Raw genomic sequence first — 20,415 nt, forward strand, 5'->3', positions numbered from 1 at the left:
CAAATGTTGCATTAAGGACACATTAAGTGTAATAGAAAAAACAAATGTGTTAGAGCGGTTAGAAACACTTTACTGAGTTGACCAATATTAAATAAGTGTTCAATTATTAACAATGAAAAACAAATAATGACGGATTAACATTTCTATGTGATAACTGGCACTGCATGTTATCTGCCAGCCTTTTCTGGATTTCAGCTACTATGTAAAGATTTGTAACAACTGATTCGATGTATAGTCAAAGGTTTGTCCAATAACACCATTCAATATGCAAACATTATAGCAACAGTATAACAGCAGCATTTTGTTGATCCCATTGGGTGGTTTCCCACCTGAGCTTGGGGTTCCTCTCTCCTGCTCCACTTGGGGAGCAGGAAAGGGGAATCCCAGCAGCCAAACTGCTTCATCTCTGGATGGAGCCGAACAGTGCCAGACAGACCTCATTGACAATAATGGGGTCCGTCCGCTTTCTGCCCAGCTGCTGGATGGAAGAAAAAGCGCTGCATGCGGCACTTTTTCGTCTGGTATTTTGAGCCGGATTTGTGATGGGACCTCCTCCAGGCGGTTCCAATGCAGATGTGAAACCAGCCTCATATTTGCTAAACTATTTTCTTAAAGCGGTCACTAATGACAATTATTTTTTAGCATAACTGATTTTTTGGGGACCTAAACTGGCCATGGACAAACCTACTGTTACGATGATCCGAAAGATTAGCCCCACTTTGAATTGCAGAAGGTTCAGTCAATCATCTATTGGCATGTTTACTAAGTGATTTTAACCTGGCATTCTTGCGCATCAGATGACTTATCACGTCTATTACAGTACGCAGCACCATGATAAGTGTTGTATAAACTCAGAAACGCTATCTTTTCTCCTTAGGGAGAGCACCTAGACGGTGAGTGAGTAGACTCAAAAGGCTATTCATGCTCCTCTGGGTAATATGCAAATAAGGCAGATGGAATACCACCTCCACAGTGCCACCTATTATTTGCATATTATTTTGAGTCTCTTCACTCACCGTCTAGGTGCTCTCCCTAAGGAGAAAAGATAGCATTTCTGAACTCCGTCACAGGACTCTCACTAGCAAATCCAGACTCCTACTGTACACTGATGAAGGGCAAATACCCTGAAACAGCTGTCTGTGCATGGAGTCTGGCTTTGCTTTTAATTCCCAGTCATTGTTACAAGGCTTGTATAAAGAGTCTAACTTTGAAACACTAAGGAATGCTGCCTTCCAATAGGTGGCACTGTGGAGGTATCATTCCATCTCCCTTATTTGCATAAACTTAGAAAAGACCTGCAGTGCCCCATGTAAGTGTTATTTTGAAATGCTGCAGCGTTTCAGAATAAACATACTCTGGAGTGTGCCTGTTTGACTCGGGAATAAAGTTCTCAAGTCAAAGAGGTGGAACATGCTGGGCTTTCCCCAACCACATCATGTAGACTAATGAAAGATGAGAGGAAAAAAGAGAGAGCGGAGCATATCTATAAACCGATGCTTTTGGTTTGGGAATTTTGGTTTGTTTTTTTCCTCCCTTATTCTATATATAGGAGTGAGACTGATCGATTCTTGATGAGTCTGAGAGGGTGCAGCCAGTCTACGAAACGTCAAGAAGGACATGCAAGTACATGGAATAAATGTAGGAAAAAAGTGGTTGTAGGCGCAATCCCTTTTCTTAAAAATGCACGGGGCGTGTTTTTTTTAAGCTTGACTCCTGTTTTTATTAAGAATTAATCCAGCATATAATAATAGATGTGATTTGGGGCCGTTGCACTCCTTCCTCAGTATTTTAGATGAGGACACAGCCAGCATTTGTGTGTTTCTTTTTTTTTTTGCAGAGGAGTGGAGCTCACATTCTTACAGCATGTAGATGGACAGTTCTCTCCTTGCTTGTGTATAGGGACAAAGCTGTCAATCAATATGCTGCAGGTGGGGAGATTCCAGTGGGTTCCAACTTTTTAATTAAAAAGCTCCATCTCCATGTTAAAACAGTCATACTTCAAAAGTGTGTTTTAAGACTTATGTTGGGGCACAAAACATTCCACTGCCTGGTTCATAATTCTCATGGTTTGGGCAACATGAACACCCTGACAGGTGCACAAAAGCTTGCAAAAAAAAGGACGGCTGAGAGGAGACTTAATAGCTGTCTACAAATATCTGAAGGGCTGTCACAGTGCAGAGGGATCAGCCCTATTCTCATTTGTACAAGGAAAGACTAGAAACAATGGGATGAAACTGAAAGGGAGGAGACAAATTAGATATTAGACAGTGAGGGTAATCAATAAGTGGAACAGGTTACCATGGGAGGTGGCGAGTTCTCCTTCAATGGAAGTGTTCAAACAAAGGCTGGACAAATATCTGTCTGGGATGATTTATTGTATCCTGAACTGAACACCCTTAAAAAAAAGATTTTTTTTATTTAACATTTATAGTTTTTCGTTTTTTTTTTTAAAAAAAAGTATATTTACACTAAAATAAAGTATGGGAATAGGTTCCTCATTTTGTTTTGGGGTGTTTTAATATATAATATGTATGGTTTTAGATTACAGAGCGTATACGGCGACGATTTTAGTTGGCGTCGGCTTTGGGTTATTTTCTTTCTTATGCATATAGTTTTATTTTATTCTGTAATTTTGTTCCTACTATCTATGCCCTCCATGATGTCATATAAGACCTGTGGGGGTCATTCACATGTTTTTTGTTTTTTTTAATTTGCCTTTTTTTTACTGTAGCTGGGGCATCCATAGGAGCCCCAGTTACAGGGAAAACATCCCATGTAGTGACATTAGTCACTGGCAGAGCTGAACAGGGGTCTGCTAGGATCCTGTAGCTCTGCTGTGCCAGGGGATCCCAGCGTGCACGTGACTGCTGGCTCATGTAGTGGAAGAAACACTTCCACTTTCACTCTTTAGTACATAGCACTCATTGAGCACTGTGTACTAAAGAAAGGAGGAGGCAGAAGGGGTTAAAATGGGTTAAAGGGGTTGTCCGAGTTGTAGCTTCTCAGTAAAAAAAACAAAAAAAAAAAACCTTCCCCATGCACGAACATAACAAGTAGGTTTCTACTCACCTCCCCCCACTTCGGCTGAGAAGCTACAACTCAGACAACCCCTTTAATAAAAAAAGGACACTGAAAATACCATAAAGCTCAGTTCCTGACGCGGTTATTAATGTACTGTAGTTGGTTATTATGTACAACAGTATTTCCCAACTCCAGTCCTCAGGGACCCCCAACAGGTCATGTTTTTAGGATATCCTATAGTAAGAACACCTGTGGCAATGTCTGAGGCACCAACAATAATTGCATCACCTGTGCAACACTGAGGAAATCATGAAAACACGACCTGTTGGGTGTGGTGCCTTGAAGACTGGAATCGGGACACACTGGTGTACAAGAAAGTCCTCAGTGTTACATATTAATTCCACAATTACTTTCCCAACCTAAAAAGATGTGGGACAATACACTAATATAACCCCTCGTCTATTATAGTGGTAACATTTATACTGTAGTTGTCCAAGCAAATGTGGAAAAAGCTGGAGTTCTGAAATAGCCAGAAACTACCTCTTCCCTTGGGAAAGGCTCAAACTATATAGGGCCTTATTTATCAACTAATCACAGTGCAACTCTTCTATTATTTGCAGAAGAAATAAGAGCTGAGATCTGATTGGCTGCTTGGCGCAGCAAGGCTAAATTGTATTTTAGGCAATTCCGATAAATACTGGAAGCATCTGCTTGTTGTACTCAGAGAAGAACTTCCCTTTCCTACAGTAACACATTTCTATTTTTCTCAGCACATGTAAGCCTATGTAAATCTGTATGCAAAGTAATGGTGAGATAGGCAGCATTATACAAGATAGACGAAATCCTGTTATGGTGGACTATAAGCTCCAAATCCGAAGGGAAATCATTGTCACATTTCACAGTCTCAAGTACTCCGATGACTGCTGATTACTGCAGTGACTGTAGGGAGCCCTGAATCAATGGACCTGCACCTACCGGCTGACCTAGAACAGGATGTGTCTGTTACTGAGTGACACATTTCCTGCTCTATTATCACATTGTTCCCACCTGTAAAGCAAGAGCTTCCCATATTATGGGGGGGGGGATGGCAAATTTATGAAATGCCCAAGTACATAAAGGAAATATTACCAGCGATGGCCCTATTCTGAATATTAGTAGCCATGCAGCGCCATAATTACAGTCATGTCGCTCTAATGATCCTAAGTAGAGATGAGCGAACACCAAAATGTTCGGGTGTTCGTTATTCGTAACGAACTTCCCGTGATGCTCGAGGGTTCGTTTCGAACAACGAACCCCATTGAAGTCAATGGGCGACCAGAACATTTTTGTATTTCGCCGATGCTCGCTAAGGTTTTCATGTGTGAAAATCTGGGCAATTCAGGAAAGTGATGGGAATGACACAGTGACGGATAGGGCAGGCGAGGGGCTACATGTTGGGCTGCATCCTAAGTTCACAGGTCCCACTATTAAGCCACAATACCGGCAAGAGTGGGCCCCCCCCCCTCCCAACAACTTTTACTTCTGAAAAGCCCTCATTAGCATGGCATACCTTTGCTAAGCACCACACTAGCTACAACAAAGCACAATCACTGCCTGCATGACACTCCGCTGCCACTTCTCCTGGCTTACATGCTGACCAACCGCCCCCCCTCCCCCCCACAGCGCACACCAAAGTGCCCCTGCGCAGCCTTCAGCTGCCCTCATGCCACGCCACACTCATGTCTATTTAGAAGTGCGTCTGCCATGAGGAGGAACCGCAGGCACACACTGCAGAGGGTTGGCACGGCTAGGCAGCGACCCTCTTTAAAAGTGGCGGAGCGATAGCCCACAATGCTGTACAGAAGCAATGAGAAATAGAATCCTGTGCCACTGCCATCAGGAGCTGCACACGTGGGCATAGCAATGGGGAACCTATGTGCCACACACTATTCATTCTGTCAAGGTGTCTGCATGCCCCAGTCAGACCGGGCTTTTTAATTCATAGACACAGGCAGGTACAACTCCCTATTGTGAAGTCCCTGTCGACCCACAGCATGGGTGGCTCCCTGGAACCCACCGGCGGTACACAGAAATATCCCATTGCATTGCCCAACACAGCTGAGGTAGTAATGTCGTGCTTAATGCAGGTGGGCTTCGGCCCACACTGCATGCCCCAGTCTGACTGGGGTTCTTTATAAGTGTACAGATGTAGTAAAAACTCCGTGTGCACCTACAGCATGGGTGGGTGCCAGGAAGCCACCGGCGGTACATAGAAATATCCCATTGCATTGCCCAACACAGCTGAGGTAGTAATGTTGTGCTTAACCCTTTCCAATCCAATTTGTATATGGTTTTCCTAGGGGGCTTACTCTTTTTCTGCCGTTATACAACGGCGCTATATGCTGGCTAAAGCCAGTACTGCATGAGCTGACACGTAGGATAGGCTCCGACAGCAGAGAGGCTGGCAATATACAGTAAGAGAACCCCGACGGACGTCTACCAACAACGGAGCTGTACAGCCTTAAACCCTAATGTCTTCACAGGTCACACAGTGGACTGGAAAGGGTTAATGCAGGTGGGTTTCGGCCCACACTGCATGCCCCAGTCAGACTGGGTTTCTTTATAAGTGGAAACAGATGCATTTATAATTCCCTGTGGACCCACTGCCTGGGTGGGTGCCAGGAAGCCACCGGCGGTACATAGAAATATCCCATTGCATTGCCCAACACAGCTGAGGTAGTAATGTCGTGCGTAATACAGGTGGGCTTCGGCCCACACTGCATGCCCCAGTCAGACTGGGGTTCTTTAGAAGTGTACAGATGTATTAAAAACTCCGTGTGCACCTACAGCATGGGTGGCTCCCTGGAACCCACCGGCGGTACATAAAAATATCCCATTGCATTGCCCAACACAGCTGAGGTAGTAATGTCGTGCTTAATGCAGGTGGGCTTTGGCCCACACTGCATGCCCCAGTCAGACTGGGTTTCTTTATAAGTGGAAACAGATGCATTTATAATTCCCTGTGGACCCACTGCCTGGGTGGGTGCCAGGAAGCCACCGGCGGTACATAGAAATATCCCATTGCATTGCCCAACACAGCTGAGGTAGTAATGTCGTGCGTAATACAGGTGGGCTTCGGCCCACACTGCATGCCCCAGTCAGACTGGGGTTCTTTAGAAGTGTACAGATGTATTAAAAACTCCGTGTGCACCTACAGCATGGGTGGCTCCCTGGAACCCACCGGCGGTACATAAAAATATCCCATTGCATTGCCCAACACAGCTGAGGTAGTAATGTCGTGCTTAATGCAGGTGGGCTTTGGCCCACACTGCATGCCCCAGTCAGACTGGGTTTCTTTATAAGTGGAAACAGATGCATTTATAATTCCCTGTGGACCCACTGCCTGGGTGGGTGCCAGGAAGCCACCGGCGGTACATAGAAATATCCCATTGCATTGCCCAACACAGCTGAGGTAGTAATGTCGTGCGTAATACAGGTGGGCTTCGGCCCACACTGCATGCCCCAGTCAGACTGGGGTTCTTTAGAAGTGTACAGATGTATTAAAAACTCCGTGTGCACCTACAGCATGGGTGGCTCCCTGGAACCCACCGGCGGTACATAAAAATATCCCATTGCATTGCCCAACACAGCTGAGGTTACGTCAGCTGTAATGCAGGTGGGCTAAAAATTAATTTGATTACACTGTAGGCGAGGGCCCACAAAAATTGCTGTATCAACAGTACTAATGTACATCCCAAAAATTGGCCATGGCCAGCCAAGAGGGCAGGTGAAACCCATTAATCGCTTTGGTTAATGTGGCTTAAGTGGTAACTAGGCCTGGAGGCAGCCCAGTGTAACGAAAAATTGGTTCAAGTTAAAGTTCCAATGCTTTTAAGCGCATTGAAACTTATAAAAATTGTTCTGAAAAATTATTTGACTGAGCCTTGTGGCCCTAAGAAAAATTGCCCGTTCAGCGTGATTACGTGAGGTTTCAGGAGGAGGAGCAGGAGGAGGAGGAGGAGGAATATTAGACACAGATTGATGAAGCAGAAATGTCCCCGTTTTGGATGGTGAGAGAGAACGTAGCTTCCATCCGCGGGTGCAGCCTACGTATTGCTTACGTATCGCTGCTGTCCGCTGGTGGAGAACAGAAGTCTGGGGAAATCCAGCCTTTGTTCATCTTGATGAGTGTTAGCCTGTCGGCACTGTCGGTTGACAAGCGGCTACGCTTATCGGTGATGATTCCCCCAGCCGCACTAAACACCCTCTCCGACAACACGCTAGCCGCAGGACAAGCAAGCACCTCAAGGGCATACAGGGCTAGTTCAGGCCACGTGTCCAGCTTCGACACCCAGTAGTTGTAGGGGGCAGAGGCGTCACCAAGGATGGTCGTGCGATCCGCTACGTACTCCCTCACCATCCTTTTGCAGTGCTCCCGCCGACTCAGCCGTGACTGGGGAGCGGTGACACAGTCTTGGTGGGGAGCCATAAAGCTGGCCAGGCCCTTAAAGACTGTTGCACTGCCTGGGATGTACATGCTGCTCGATCTACGCACATCCCCTGCAACATGGCCCTCGGAACTGCGCCTTCTGCCACTAGCGCTGTCGGCTGGGAATTTTACCATCAGCTTGTCCGCAAGGGTCCTGTGGTATAGCAACACTCTCGAACCCCTTTCCTCTTCGGGAATCAGAGTGGGCAGGTTCTCCTTATACCGTGGATCGAGCAGTGTGTACACCCAGTAATCCGTAGTGGCCAGAATGCGTGCAACGCGAGGGTCACGAGAAAGGCATCCTAACATGAAGTCAGCCATGTGTGCCAGGGTACCTGTACGCAACACATGGCTGTCTTCACTAGGAAGATCACTTTCAGGATCCTCCTCCTCCTCCTCCTCCTCCTCAGGCCATACACGCTGAAAGGATGACAGGCAATCAGCCGGTGTACCGTCAGCAGCGGGCCAAGCTGTCTCTTCCCCCTCCTCCTCATCCTCCTCATGCTCCTCCTCCTCCTCCTGTACGCGCTGAGAAATAGACAGGAGGGTGCCCTGACTATCCAGCGGCATACTGTCTTCCCCCGCCCCCGTTTCCGAGCGCAAAGCAGCTGCCTTTATGGTTTGCAGGGAATTTCTCAAGATGCATAGCAGAGGAATGGTGACGCTAATGATTGTAGCATCGCCGCTCACCACCTGGGTAGACTCCTCAAAATTACCAAGGACATGGCAGATGTCTGCCAACCAGGCCCACTCTTCTGAAAGGAATTGAGGAGGCTGACTCCCACTGCGCCGCCCATGTTGGAGTTGGTATTCGACTATAGCTCTACGCTGTTCATAGAGCCTGGCCAACATGTGGAGCGTAGAGTTCCACCGTGTGGGCACGTCGCACAGCAGTCGGTGCACTGGCAGCTTAAAGTGATGTTGCAGGGTGCGCAGGGTGGCAGCGTCCGTGTGGGACTTGCGGAAATGTGCGCAGAGCCGGCGCGCCTTTACGAGCAGGTCTGACAAGCGTGGGTAGCTTTTCAGAAAGCGCTGAACCACCAAATTAAAGACGTGGGCCAGGCATGGCACGTGCGTGAGGCTGCCGAGCTGCAGAGCCGCCACCAGGTTACGGCCGTTGTCACACACGACCATGCCCGGTTGGAGGCTCAGCGGCGCAAGCCAGCGGTCGGTCTGCTGTGTCAGACCCTGCAGCAGTTCGTGGGCCGTGTGCCTCTTATCGCCTAAGCTGAGTAGTTTCAGCACGGCCTGCTGACGCTTGCCCACCGCTGTGCTGCCACACCGCGCGACACCGACTGCTGGCGACATGCTGCTGCTAACACATCTTGATTGTGAGACAGAGGAGGAGGAGGAGGAGGAGGGTGCTTTAGTGGAGGAAGCATACACCTCCGCAGATACCACCACCGAGCTGGGGCCCGCAATTCTGGGGGTGGGTAGGACGTGAGCGGTCCCAGGCTCTGACTCTGTCCCAGCCTCCACTAAATTCACCCAATGTGCCGTCAGGGAGATGTAGTGGCCCTGCCCGCCTGTGCTTGTCCACGTGTCCGTAGTTAAGTGGACCGTGGCAGTAACCGCGTTGGTGAGGGCGCGCACAATGTTGCGGGAGACGTGGTCGTGCAGGGCTGGGACGGCACATCGGGAAAAGTAGTGGCGACTGGGAACTGAGTAGCGCGGGGCCGCCGCCTCCATGATACTTTTGAAGGACTCCGTTTCCACAACCCTATACGGCAGCATCTCAAGGCTGATGAATTTTGCGATGCGGACGGTTAACGTTTGAGCGTGCGGGTGCGTGGCGGCGTACTTGCGCTTGCGCTCGAACACTTGCGCAAGCGACGGCTGAACGGTGCGCTGAACTACACTGCTGGATGGGGCCGAGGACAGCGGAGATGAGGGTGTGGGTGCAGGCCATGAGGCGGTAGTGCCTGTGTCCTGAGAGGGGGGTTGCATCTCAGTGGCAGGTTGGGGCACAGGGGGAGAGGCAGGGGTGCAAACCGGAGGCGGTGAACGGCCTTTGTCCCACCTTGCGGGGTGCTTGGCCATCATATGTCTGCGCATGGTGGTGGTGGTGAGGCTGTTGGTGTTGGCTCCCCGGCTGAGCTTTGCGCGACAAAGGTTGCACACCACTGTTCGTCGGTCGTCAGGCGTCTCTGTGAAAAACTGCCAGACCTTAGAGCACCTCGGCCTCCGCAGGGTGGCATGGCGCGAGGGGGCGCTTTGGGAAACACTTGGTGGATTATTCGGTCTGGCCCTGCCTCTACCCCTGGCCCTGGCCACCGCACTGCCTCTTGCAACCTGCCCTGCTGATGCCCTTGACTCCCCCTCTGAAGACCTGTCCTCCTGAGTAAGCGTTGCACACCAGGTGGGGTCAGTCACCTCATCGTCCTGCTGCTCTTCCTCCGAATCCTCTGTGCGCTGCTCCCTCGGACTTACTGCCCTTACTACTACCTCACTGCAAGACAACTGTGTATGATCGTCATCGTCCTCCTCACCCACAGAAAGTTGTTGAGACAGTTGGCGGAAGTCCCCAGCCTCATCCCCCGGACCCCGGGAACTTTCGAATGGTTGGGCATCAGTGACTATAAACTCCTCTGGTGGGAGAGGAACCGCTGCTGCCCAATCTGAGCAGGGGCCCGAGAACAGTTCCTGGGAGTGTTCCCGCTCCTGAGCAGGTGTCATTGTAGTGGAGTGAGGAGGCTGGGAGGAAGGAGGAGCAGCAGACAGAGGATTCGGATTGGCAGCAGTGGACGGCGCAGAACTGCGGGTAGACGATAGGTTGCTCGAAGCACTTTCTGCCATCCAGGACAGGACCTGCTCACACTGCTCATTTTCTAATAACCGTCTCCCGCGTGGACCCATTAATTGGGCGATGAATGTGGGGACGCCAGAAACGTGCCTCTCTCCTAATCGCGCAGCAGACAGCTGCGACACACCTGGATCAGGAGCTTGGCCTGTGCCCACACCCTCACTTGGCCCTCCGCGTCCTCGGCCACGTCCACGTCCTCTAGGCTTACCCCTACCCCTCAGCATGCTGTATTACCAGTGATTAGATTTCCCAGGCAGGAAATAAATTGGCGCAAGACTGCAGGCCAAATATAATTTTTGCCCTTTTTGGAAAACGAAAGGCCCCACTGCCTCTAGTGAATGAATTATCTAAGTTTAATAACTGTGCTGTGTCCCTGCTTATGTGTCACAGAACGTGAGGGTAGCAGAGTTATTATAACTCTTGGAGAGCAGGTATTTTTTTTCCCAATTAAGGAAAGCAAATGGCGAAGACAGCAGTAAAGCGTAGCTGGGTGCGTATGATTTAGCAATGTATTTCACGCAGCTCACACGTCTCCACAGGCGTTAGTACGGACAGAGGCTGGACAAATAGATTTCTTTTCAGTTTTTTCCCACCAACAGGCAGCACTGCGTATATTCAATGAACCTGCGAAGTTTAATAACTGTGCTGTGTCCCTGCTTATGTGTCACAGAACGTGAGGGTAGCAGAGTTATTATAACTCTTGGAGAGCAGGTATTTTTTTTCCCAATTAAGGAAAGCAAATGGCGAAGACAGCAGTAAAGCGTAGCTGGGTGCGTATGATTTAGCAATGTATTTCACGCAGCTCACACGTCTCCACAGGCGTTAGTACGGACAGAGGCTGGACAAATAGATTTCTTTTCAGTTTTTTCCCACCAACAGGCAGCACTGCGTATATTCAATGAACCTGCGAAGTTTAATAACTGTGCTGTGTCCCTGCTTATGTGTCACAGAACGTGAGGGTAGCAGAGTTATTATAACTCTTGGAGAGCAGGTATTTTTTTTCCCAATTAAGGAAAGCAAATGGCGAAGACAGCAGTAAAGCGTAGCTGGGTGCGTATGATTTAGCAATGTATTTCACGCAGCTCACACGTCTCCACAGGCGTTAGTACGGACAGAGGCTGGACAAATAGATTTCTTTTCAGTTTTTTCCCACCAACAGGCAGCACTGCGTATATTCAATGAACCTGCGAAGTTTAATAACTGTGCTGTGTCCCTGCTTATGTGTCACAGAACGTGAGGGTAGCAGAGTTATTATAACTCTTGGAGAGCAGGTATTTTTTTTCCCAATTAAGGAAAGCAAATGGCGAAGACAGCAGTAAAGCGTAGCTGGGTGCGTATGATTTAGCAATGTATTTCACGCAGCTCACACGTCTCCACAGGCGTTAGTACGGACAGAGGCTGGACAAATAGATTTCTTTTCAGTTTTTTCCCACCAACAGGCAGCACTGCGTATATTCAATGAACCTGCGAAGTTTAATAACTGTGCTGTGTCCCTGCTTATGTGTCACAGAACGTGAGGGTAGCAGAGTTATTATAACTCTTGGAGAGCAGGTATTTTTTTTCCCAATTAAGGAAAGCAAATGGCGAAGACAGCAGTAAAGCGTAGCTGGGTGCGTATGATTTAGCAATGTATTTCACGCAGCTCACACGTCTCCACAGGCGTTAGTACGGACAGAGGCTGGACAAATAGATTTCTTTTCAGTTTTTTCCCACCAACAGGCAGCACTGCGTATATTCAATGAACCTGCGAAGTTTAATAACTGTGCTGTGTCCCTGCTTATGTGTCACAGAACGTGAGGGTAGCAGAGTTATTATAACTCTTGGAGAGCAGGTATTTTTTTTCCCAATTAAGGAAAGCAAATGGCGAAGCCAGCAGTAAAGCGTAGCTGGGTGCGTATGATTTAGCAATGTATTTCACGCAGCTCACACGTCTCCACAGGCGTTAGGACGGACAGAGGCTGGACAAATAGATTTCTTTTCAGTTTTTTCCCACCAACAGGCAGCACTGCGTATATTCAATGAACCTGCGAAGTTTAATAACTGTGCTGTGTCCCTGCTTATGTGTCACAGAACGTGAGGGTAGCAGAGTTATTATAACTCTTGGAGAGCAGGTATTTTTTTTCCCAATTAAGGAAAGCAAATGGCGAAGCCAGCAGTAAAGCGTAGCTGGGTGCGTATGATTTAGCAATGTATTTCACGCAGCTCACACGTCTCCACAGGCGTTAGGACGGACAGAGGCTGGACAAATAGATTTCTTTTCAGTTTTTTCCCACCAACAGGCAGCACTGCGTATATTCTATGAATAATAACTGTGTTGTGGCCCTGCCTATACAATTCTTTCCCTGCAGTATCAATGGAGGGTGGAATGCTCTGCAGAGGCGATTTTGAGAAGCCCAAAAAAAATGCAGCACAGCCAACAGCAGCCTGGACAGTACTGCACACGGATAAATATGGCCCTAGAAAGGACCGTTGAGGTTCTTGAAGGCTACACTCACTCCTAACACTCTCCCTGCCTATGCAGCACTTCTGTCCCTAATGCCAGGTGCAACGGTCTGCAGAGGCGATTTTGAGAAAAAAAAAATCCCACTGCTAACAGCAGCCAACACACAGCTATCAGTGGCCCTAATAAGGACCTTTGGGGGGTCTTGAAGCCTACACTAACTACCAATTCTTTCCCTACAGCAGCTCCGGTACAAACAGCACTGTCCCTCATCTAACTCACACCGCATCTGAGGCGAGCCGCGGGAGGGGCCGACTTTTATATTAGGCGAACACCTGATCTTCCCAGCCACTCACAGCAGGGGGGTGGTATAGGGCTTGAACGTCACAGGGGGAAGTTGTAATGCCTTCCCTGTCTTTCAATTGGCCAGAAAAGCGCGCAAACGTCTCAGGGAAGTAAGTGAAAGTAACCAGAACACCGCATGGTGTTCGTTACGAATAACGAACATCCCGAACACCCTAATATTCGCACGAATATCAAGCTCGGACGAACGCGTTCGCTCATCTCTAATCCTAAGGCAACAGTGATTTAATGATGCACTAATCTAATAATTAGAACTACATAACTGCAATAAAACTTAATGTATGGAATGTAGTTATTGCCCTAAGCTAAAGCTGCACATATATTCTTATTCTAAACACCTCAATTCCTTCCTTTCTCTTAATTAGCCAGGATTATTACGGCATTAATCACGCCGATTAATTTTTAAAGTCACATACGTCACTTTCGAAACACCTGCAATCCTCACGACAGCAGATTGATCCGGCTAGAGCGCCAATCGTACAGTGGAGCGGAGTTAAATTGTGGTGTGGCAAAACTAGAACTACCGGTAATACTACTGCAGTATCACAATGCACAAACAATGCAACTATGACACATTCAGCTCTGCTACATCTATGAGAAGTAATCTTGTACGTGTGGAGTCCACTTCTACTTTTCATATTTTGTAGCATTCTACTAGAAGTTTGTCATGATCCGACAGACTTTAGGATACAGATTACCCCCTGGTGACTGGATACAGAAAGATCTAACATTTGTTTAGTGTTGCATGGTCTTGTGTTTATAAATACTGCAGTCCCTGGGTATTCTGCTGTGTTGTGAATGGGATAACCAGAGCTTTGCTAGGCGGCAGTAGGTAAACCCATATTATTAACACTACAGCAGAACCAACCAGGAAAGGCTTTCCACATTGCCAGGGCACTGTGCTTTCAGTTTGCACTTCAGTATCGTCAGTGCTACACCCTTGAAAAGTTCCGGGCTGAATGCCTATAGGTACTGTAGGTCCTTTTACTGGGACATCTCTCAAGGGCCTTGTGAATCATAGCACAAATCAAAAGAGGCTTTCCGGGCACAGTGCCATGTGTAAGGCCTCTGTGGTACAGCTTGAACCATACTGTGCTACTCATTACAAGTACATTTAGTATATACAAAGTCAATCCACGGCTTCACCAATAATAATATAACTGCAGTGATTCAGTACAAATCTGCAATCACAAATCTATGTAAAGACATGCAGTTTATATACACCTAATAGACAGATCTTTCTTTTCTGCATAGTGTACTGCTCTTAGAGGAGCACAGCATGCAATGAAATGGTTAATATCTAGGATGAAAGTAGAGAGACTTACCCAAGGTCATAGAAAAGAGAGGCTGAGCCTTCCAGCTACCCACTTCAGATACAGGAAATTTCAATATAATGCTGATTTTATATATCCGTCACACGCCAAATAGGAAGGAATCAAAGCCTTTTAGCATCAGAGTGGCACAATCTCGGCTCACGTAGCTATTCTCTCCCCAGTATGTCCACACATCCACTGCCAGAAAGCAATGAATCGCTACTACCTGCATTTTCTTGCACTGCAATCTTGTATCACCAGCCATTCAATAAATGCAATAGACTTGAAATTCTTCTTCTTCATTCCCATGGAGAGAATAAAAAAAAAAAAAATCCTAAAAACTGCAGACGTGACTCCCATCAATCACAAGTCACTCACTGATACAGGGTGCAGGAGGAGACCTACTGATGTCAGCCAGTCACTAGAGAAAATACCCACTGATGACGCATATCCAGGCTTAAAAATAGCTACAGGGCCCCCACAGGGATTCTGCAACAGACACATTTAGATCCGCTTACTAGAGACATGCAGCTGTATGGTGGCGGCAGTGCAGCACTAACCAACGGCAGCAGCAGCAGCAGAGATTTGTAGACACAGCTACAATATAGTAATAAACAGAATTACCAGCACATACAATGTGCTCTGCTGCATTCCCAACACCAATCCTGCTCTATTCATCCTCCAGCATTCTACCATCTACTCAATTAAATGACTTTTTTACCAATACAGGTTATTACAAAAGTCACATTGAGAAGCATAAAACATGCAACAATAAAGCAAAGCAAAGCGTACTATAATCTTATAAAAGAGAAAAGAAAGCGAATGAGCGCTTCACAGGCACAGCAGCCATACAACACACAGTCGAGTGCCTTGTATTGAGGAACAAAGATGTCTTATCTGAATATAGGAAAAAAAAATCCAATTATCAAAGGGAGCACTTAGGTCCAGTGAGACCCGCAACATAGCGCTAATATTTGGAGAGTTGTTAACATGTTTGTTTATAGAAAACTCATCATATAGAAGTGCACTCGCATTTATGTACTAGGCAAGTGCATAGAATGAAAGAGGAATTGCTTCTTCTGTGGGCAAGACTGAGGCGCTATCATATGGGCCGGAATTACACCCCTTTTACACCGCATTATTGTGCAAATTGCCTGTTAGGCCAGGCTCATACGGCCATAAGCGGAAAATGTTTTGGGGGTGTTCCACAGCGGTGGAAGTGGCCGTGACCCTGCGTACGTCCATGTATGGCGGCCAAATTGTGCTGTGTACTCACACACGCTGCCCTGCACAGTACTTCCGTTTTCTATTTTATTTCTTGCACCGTTGCTTAGTGTACCACATATACCCGCCGTCCATATGCAATTACATGTATATACACGCCCATGGAGAACAATAGGTACTATGTCGCATATATACACGGCAAAATAGAATATGCTGCATTCTTTTTTACGCAATTCCGACATGCTAATGTGAGCGGAACTGAGCCAGGCAATGTAATGGATTGCTTGCAAGCTAGCACGTATCACACAGGCGTACACAGTATGCGTAATACACTGTAAACATATGGTCCTGTGAATTAGCCCTTAGGCCGCCTTCACACTGGTGACAAAAATGGAATGAAATTTGTGCATTACGGGACGCACAAATATGACCACCATTCTTTTGAATAGGGTTATACACAGGAACCAATCACAGCCATTCATCGAGCGCTGGCTCTGATTGGCTCAGAAAAAATGATGAAGAATAGTGCCAGAGACCGGGGAGAAGATGCAGCAGAGCTGGACAGCGCTTCTAAGGTGATGAATTCTTTTTTTTTTTCTTCCTGCGGCTAGGGCTTAGTTTAGGGCTTTGACAGTAGGCTTTCCTATTGTCAAAGTTGCATTGCACCGCGATGCAGCAGAGAGAAGGGCTCCATAGGGAAACATTGGCTACAAAACCTCACAAGTCACGTGCATATCGCGAAACCCGCAAAGGTTTTCACTCACAATGTCGCATGCTACAAAACATCGCAAATGTGAAGGTACCCATAGGAAAGCATGGGCTTCACATACATGCGATTTGCAGAATTGTCGCAACACGTGAAAATCGCATGACTGTCACCCGTGTGAAGGAGGCCTTAATTTAAGCTCCAGTCCAGCATGATTTTTTTTCTGTATGAATCCATCAGAAAACATTTCTCTATAATCTTCCATTCAAAGTTGGGGTCATATGGCGGTACATTAGGGCCCCATAGAGCTATATCAGCTAGTGCAAGGCAAAAGTGCGGTAATTCTTTCATTTCCCAATGGAAAAGTGAAAGTTGGGATCTGATTTTTTTTTTGTACACAATATAATCAACAGCTCTATTAGTGCTCCAAGCAATATAACACGCTAATATTGTACACTAAAGTACAAGGAAAACATGGAACCACCTTCATCAAACATGTTGTCTTACCACTATCCCTGTATGCACATTCGTTAACTGAATTAACTAGAAAAACAGGTAACAGCTAGTGTTGTTGCTACATTCATACCATGTTTGGAGCCTATATTTAGCTATAAGACCCCTGGCCCATATGACAAACATATCCAAAGGGCTCCATTCACCCTGTTGGAGGCCAAAAGAATGTCCTTTTGGCCTCTGTTGGACTGGTATACATAAGTTTGCTTTTTTGTGGTATGGAATAGCGTAATAGACCATGCAATATAATACAAAGATATACATGGTATTAGTGTATCTTGACGCCACCTGAAGTTGAGGTGGAGTCAAGATACTGTGTTTTTGACAGGGGGTTGCCGCCCGCTGTTCCCGATTGGGTGTTCGGCACTAACAGATCCTGTAGCCACCGGCGTCCGCCATGCATAGAGGAGCCGCTGTATCCCCATCCTGGCCCTCACAGCTCCTGTAGGCAGTGGCGCTCTCACAATCGTGAACAGCATAGTCCGGTGTGCAGTAGCACTGATAGCTCCCGAACAGCGCCTAAAGTACGCCGTGCACGAAGGAAACAGTGTCGGACTGAAGCGGGGACACCACTGACAGCACTGCCGCTGGCTTGGGCCATAGGGAGAATGCAAAAGGGAGGCAACTTTGCTGTGGGTGCAGGAGTGCCACCTGGAGACACCAACGGCGACAACAGTTACACCGCTACTGGATGCTGGCGGGGGGGGGGGGGGGGGGGACGACACGCAGCAGCGCGATACTATACTACTATACTGCTGGTGGAGGGTCAGTGACACAGCAGCAGGGACTCCACTTAATGCGCTCCCGCTTGCTTCGGACTCAGGGGGAGCTGCAGCGGGGCCAGGAAAGAGCAACGTGCCATCTCTTATTATTTATGTCAGGGATAGAGGTTAGGTTGAGGGGTCAGTGTAACAGTTAGTCTTTAACTTTTCATATAAGCCTAACTGTGACACTGACCCCTCACCCTATCCCTCCATCCCTGACATAAATCAAAAATCATGACACACTGCTCCCTGTCTCCACAGCTGTGCTTAGTGGGCTCTGCAGCCAATCAGCATCAGGGGGCGTCACTCCCTATCAATCTTGACTCCACCAGGACTTCCTGGTGGCGTCAAGATACACTAATACCGATATACATTAAATATTGTACAGCACACTGCTCGTTTGCCTATATATTGGGATACATCGCATTCGTCACATTCATGCATGGCACAAGTATAGCACCCCTCGTAAACATCATCAGCATGTCAAACTATTATGTGACAATATCTATAATGTACGAGCACTTAAAGACAGTAATAGGAATGCTATCCCTAAAGGCTCATTTGCACGGATGTATTATGCACAAACACAATGCCGTAAATAGAACCCATTGATTTTAATGGGTTCCTTCACATATGCATATTTTTCACATGGATTTCAGTCTTGTGAAAAAAAGTACGACAAATTCTTTTTTGCTGTGTATTATGCACTGAAAAAGGCCATAGAACTAAATGGCCCAGTGTAGCCAGCCTGCTTATTCACTGTGCATTTCTGCAGCAAAACAACGGGCCTTTCTGTGTAACTTTTTGTGTGTATACATACATTGCATATTTAAGTGCCAAAAAATGAAGGGTAATTTGGATTTCTGCTGCGTATTTACGCAACCGAAATCTACATCCAGCCGTGTAAATGAGCCTTTAGAAACATTGGTTTGGAGGTCCCTGCCTAGAAGCAGGGTGACAGCTCCATGCCATGAACCTAGGGGACCTAGCCTGTCCCTACATGGAAGTTAGGGAAGGATAGCTTTTCTATCTGCTAAACGTATAACAGGGCTAGGAAAAGGCACATAACTGCACACAGGCAAATGCTATATTGGGCTGAGAAACTCGGCTTAGTATCGCGCTCGTCTATGTCCGTTGTACCTGCGGATGAGAGGTGATTTTCAGGCAAAAACAGCTCGCATCGCATCTGTGAAATACTGATCCTCGCACAAGATTCTTGCCCGTGTGAAACAGACTTCAGGAGTCCACAGTCATGACAGATACAATAAATATGGCATGGTTCATGGAGGGGCGGGGCAGGAATAAACACCAGGCATGGCTGATTGGGCAGCAATGGGAAAAATCTCCCTGTCCGCCAATCATTCCACACAAGACCTTAAAGGGGTTGTCCCGCGAAAGCAAGTGGGGTTATACACTTCTGTATGGCCATATTAATGCACTTTGTAATGTACATTGTGCATTAATTATGAGCCATACAGAAGTTATCAGAAGTTAATCACTTACCTGTTCCGTTGCTGGCGTCCTCGTCTCCATGGTGCCGTCTAATTTTCAGCATCTAATCGCCGGATTAGACGCGCTTGCGCAGTCCGGTCTTCTTCTTTTCTGAATGGGGCCGCTCGTGCCTGAGAGCGGCTCCTCGTAGCTCCGCCCCGTCACGTGCCGATTCCAGCCAATCAGGAGGCTGGAATCGGCAATGGACCGCACAGAAGCCCTGCGGTCCACCGAGGGTGAAGATCCCGGCGGCCATCTTCACCAGGTAAGAAGTCACCGGAGCGCGGGGATTCGGGTAAGTACTGTGCGGTTTTTTTTTTTAAGTCCCTGCATCGGGTTTGTCTCGCGCCGAACGGGGGGGCCATTGAGGAAAAAAAAAAACGTTTCGGCGCGGGACAACCCCTTTAAGGGGTTTCAGATACACGACACCCGAAAGACCTTCTGTGTTATGTATCGGAAATCCCTCGGGGTCTTGTGTGATTTCTGATGCATGGCATGAAATAGGTGCTTCACAGTGCTGCCACCACAGTTATGTGGATCAAGCTGACAGAGATTGGACCCTGAGTTAACTTCCTGATTGCGTCATGCACACTGCAACAAAATCCCTGTGCTGTAGTTAGACATCAGGTGATCTTTGTTACATTCGGATGGACATCAAGTGATCTTTGTTACATTCAGATGGATCTGTAACGGTCCTACGAATTTTGTTAAAGACTCCAATTTATCCCAATACAAATTCTGTACAATATCGCGACATACTAGCAAAACCCTTCACAGACTGCAATGCACATCACAACACGCCACAGAGTATCATGAAATCATCTTTTTTTTTCCATAGCCGCTTGTCTAGCACCCCATATCTCAGGATAGTGGGGGGGGGGGGGGGGGGGGGGGGGATGATAAATAAGGCCACATCTGCATACTAATTACATAAACTCAAAATGTGACGTGAAGACAGCCTAAAAACATAGAAATGTAATATATTTTAAAAATTTGAAAACGCACACAAAAAAAAAAATAGATGAGACCGAGAGAAAGCAAGAACAGCAAGCTATTCTGGTTTCACTGCTGCAAGCACAAAATTTCTGGCTCATGGGACTTGTGCAAAGCAGCACCTTGTCTAGGCAACAGAAACAAACACCACGACTCGCTTTTTGCCTACCTGTGATATGTACAGTGCCTACATATCTATTGTAAAACAGGAAAGGGCACACAATAGGCATTGCCTCAGATCCAGACGGAAGGGAACATTAAAGGGTACATACATGTTTGCAACAAAGATTTTAATTCCACTAATATGGTTTATCTA

At 47.1% G+C, this 20,415-nt stretch overlaps 1 protein-coding gene across 3 annotated transcripts in view; it reads right to left on the bottom strand.

The window, feature by feature from the left end:
* HIVEP2 (HIVEP zinc finger 2) overlaps nt 1-20,415 on the bottom strand; it is a 195,704-nt gene that overhangs the window by 108,591 nt on the left and 66,698 nt on the right. The window contains exon 1 of one of the 3 annotated variants that reach the window (XM_066605460.1): nt 14,421-14,664. The exons of the other annotated variants lie outside the window; for them this stretch is intronic. The gene's annotated coding sequence lies outside the window, so the exon portion shown is untranslated. Of the gene's footprint in view, nt 1-14,420; nt 14,665-20,415 lie in introns of those variants that run through there. 3 annotated transcript variants of the gene reach the window in all.

This window comes from Eleutherodactylus coqui, chromosome 1, assembly GCF_035609145.1.
Source record: "Eleutherodactylus coqui strain aEleCoq1 chromosome 1, aEleCoq1.hap1, whole genome shotgun sequence".
Lineage (NCBI taxonomy): Eukaryota > Metazoa > Chordata > Amphibia > Anura > Eleutherodactylidae > Eleutherodactylus > Eleutherodactylus coqui.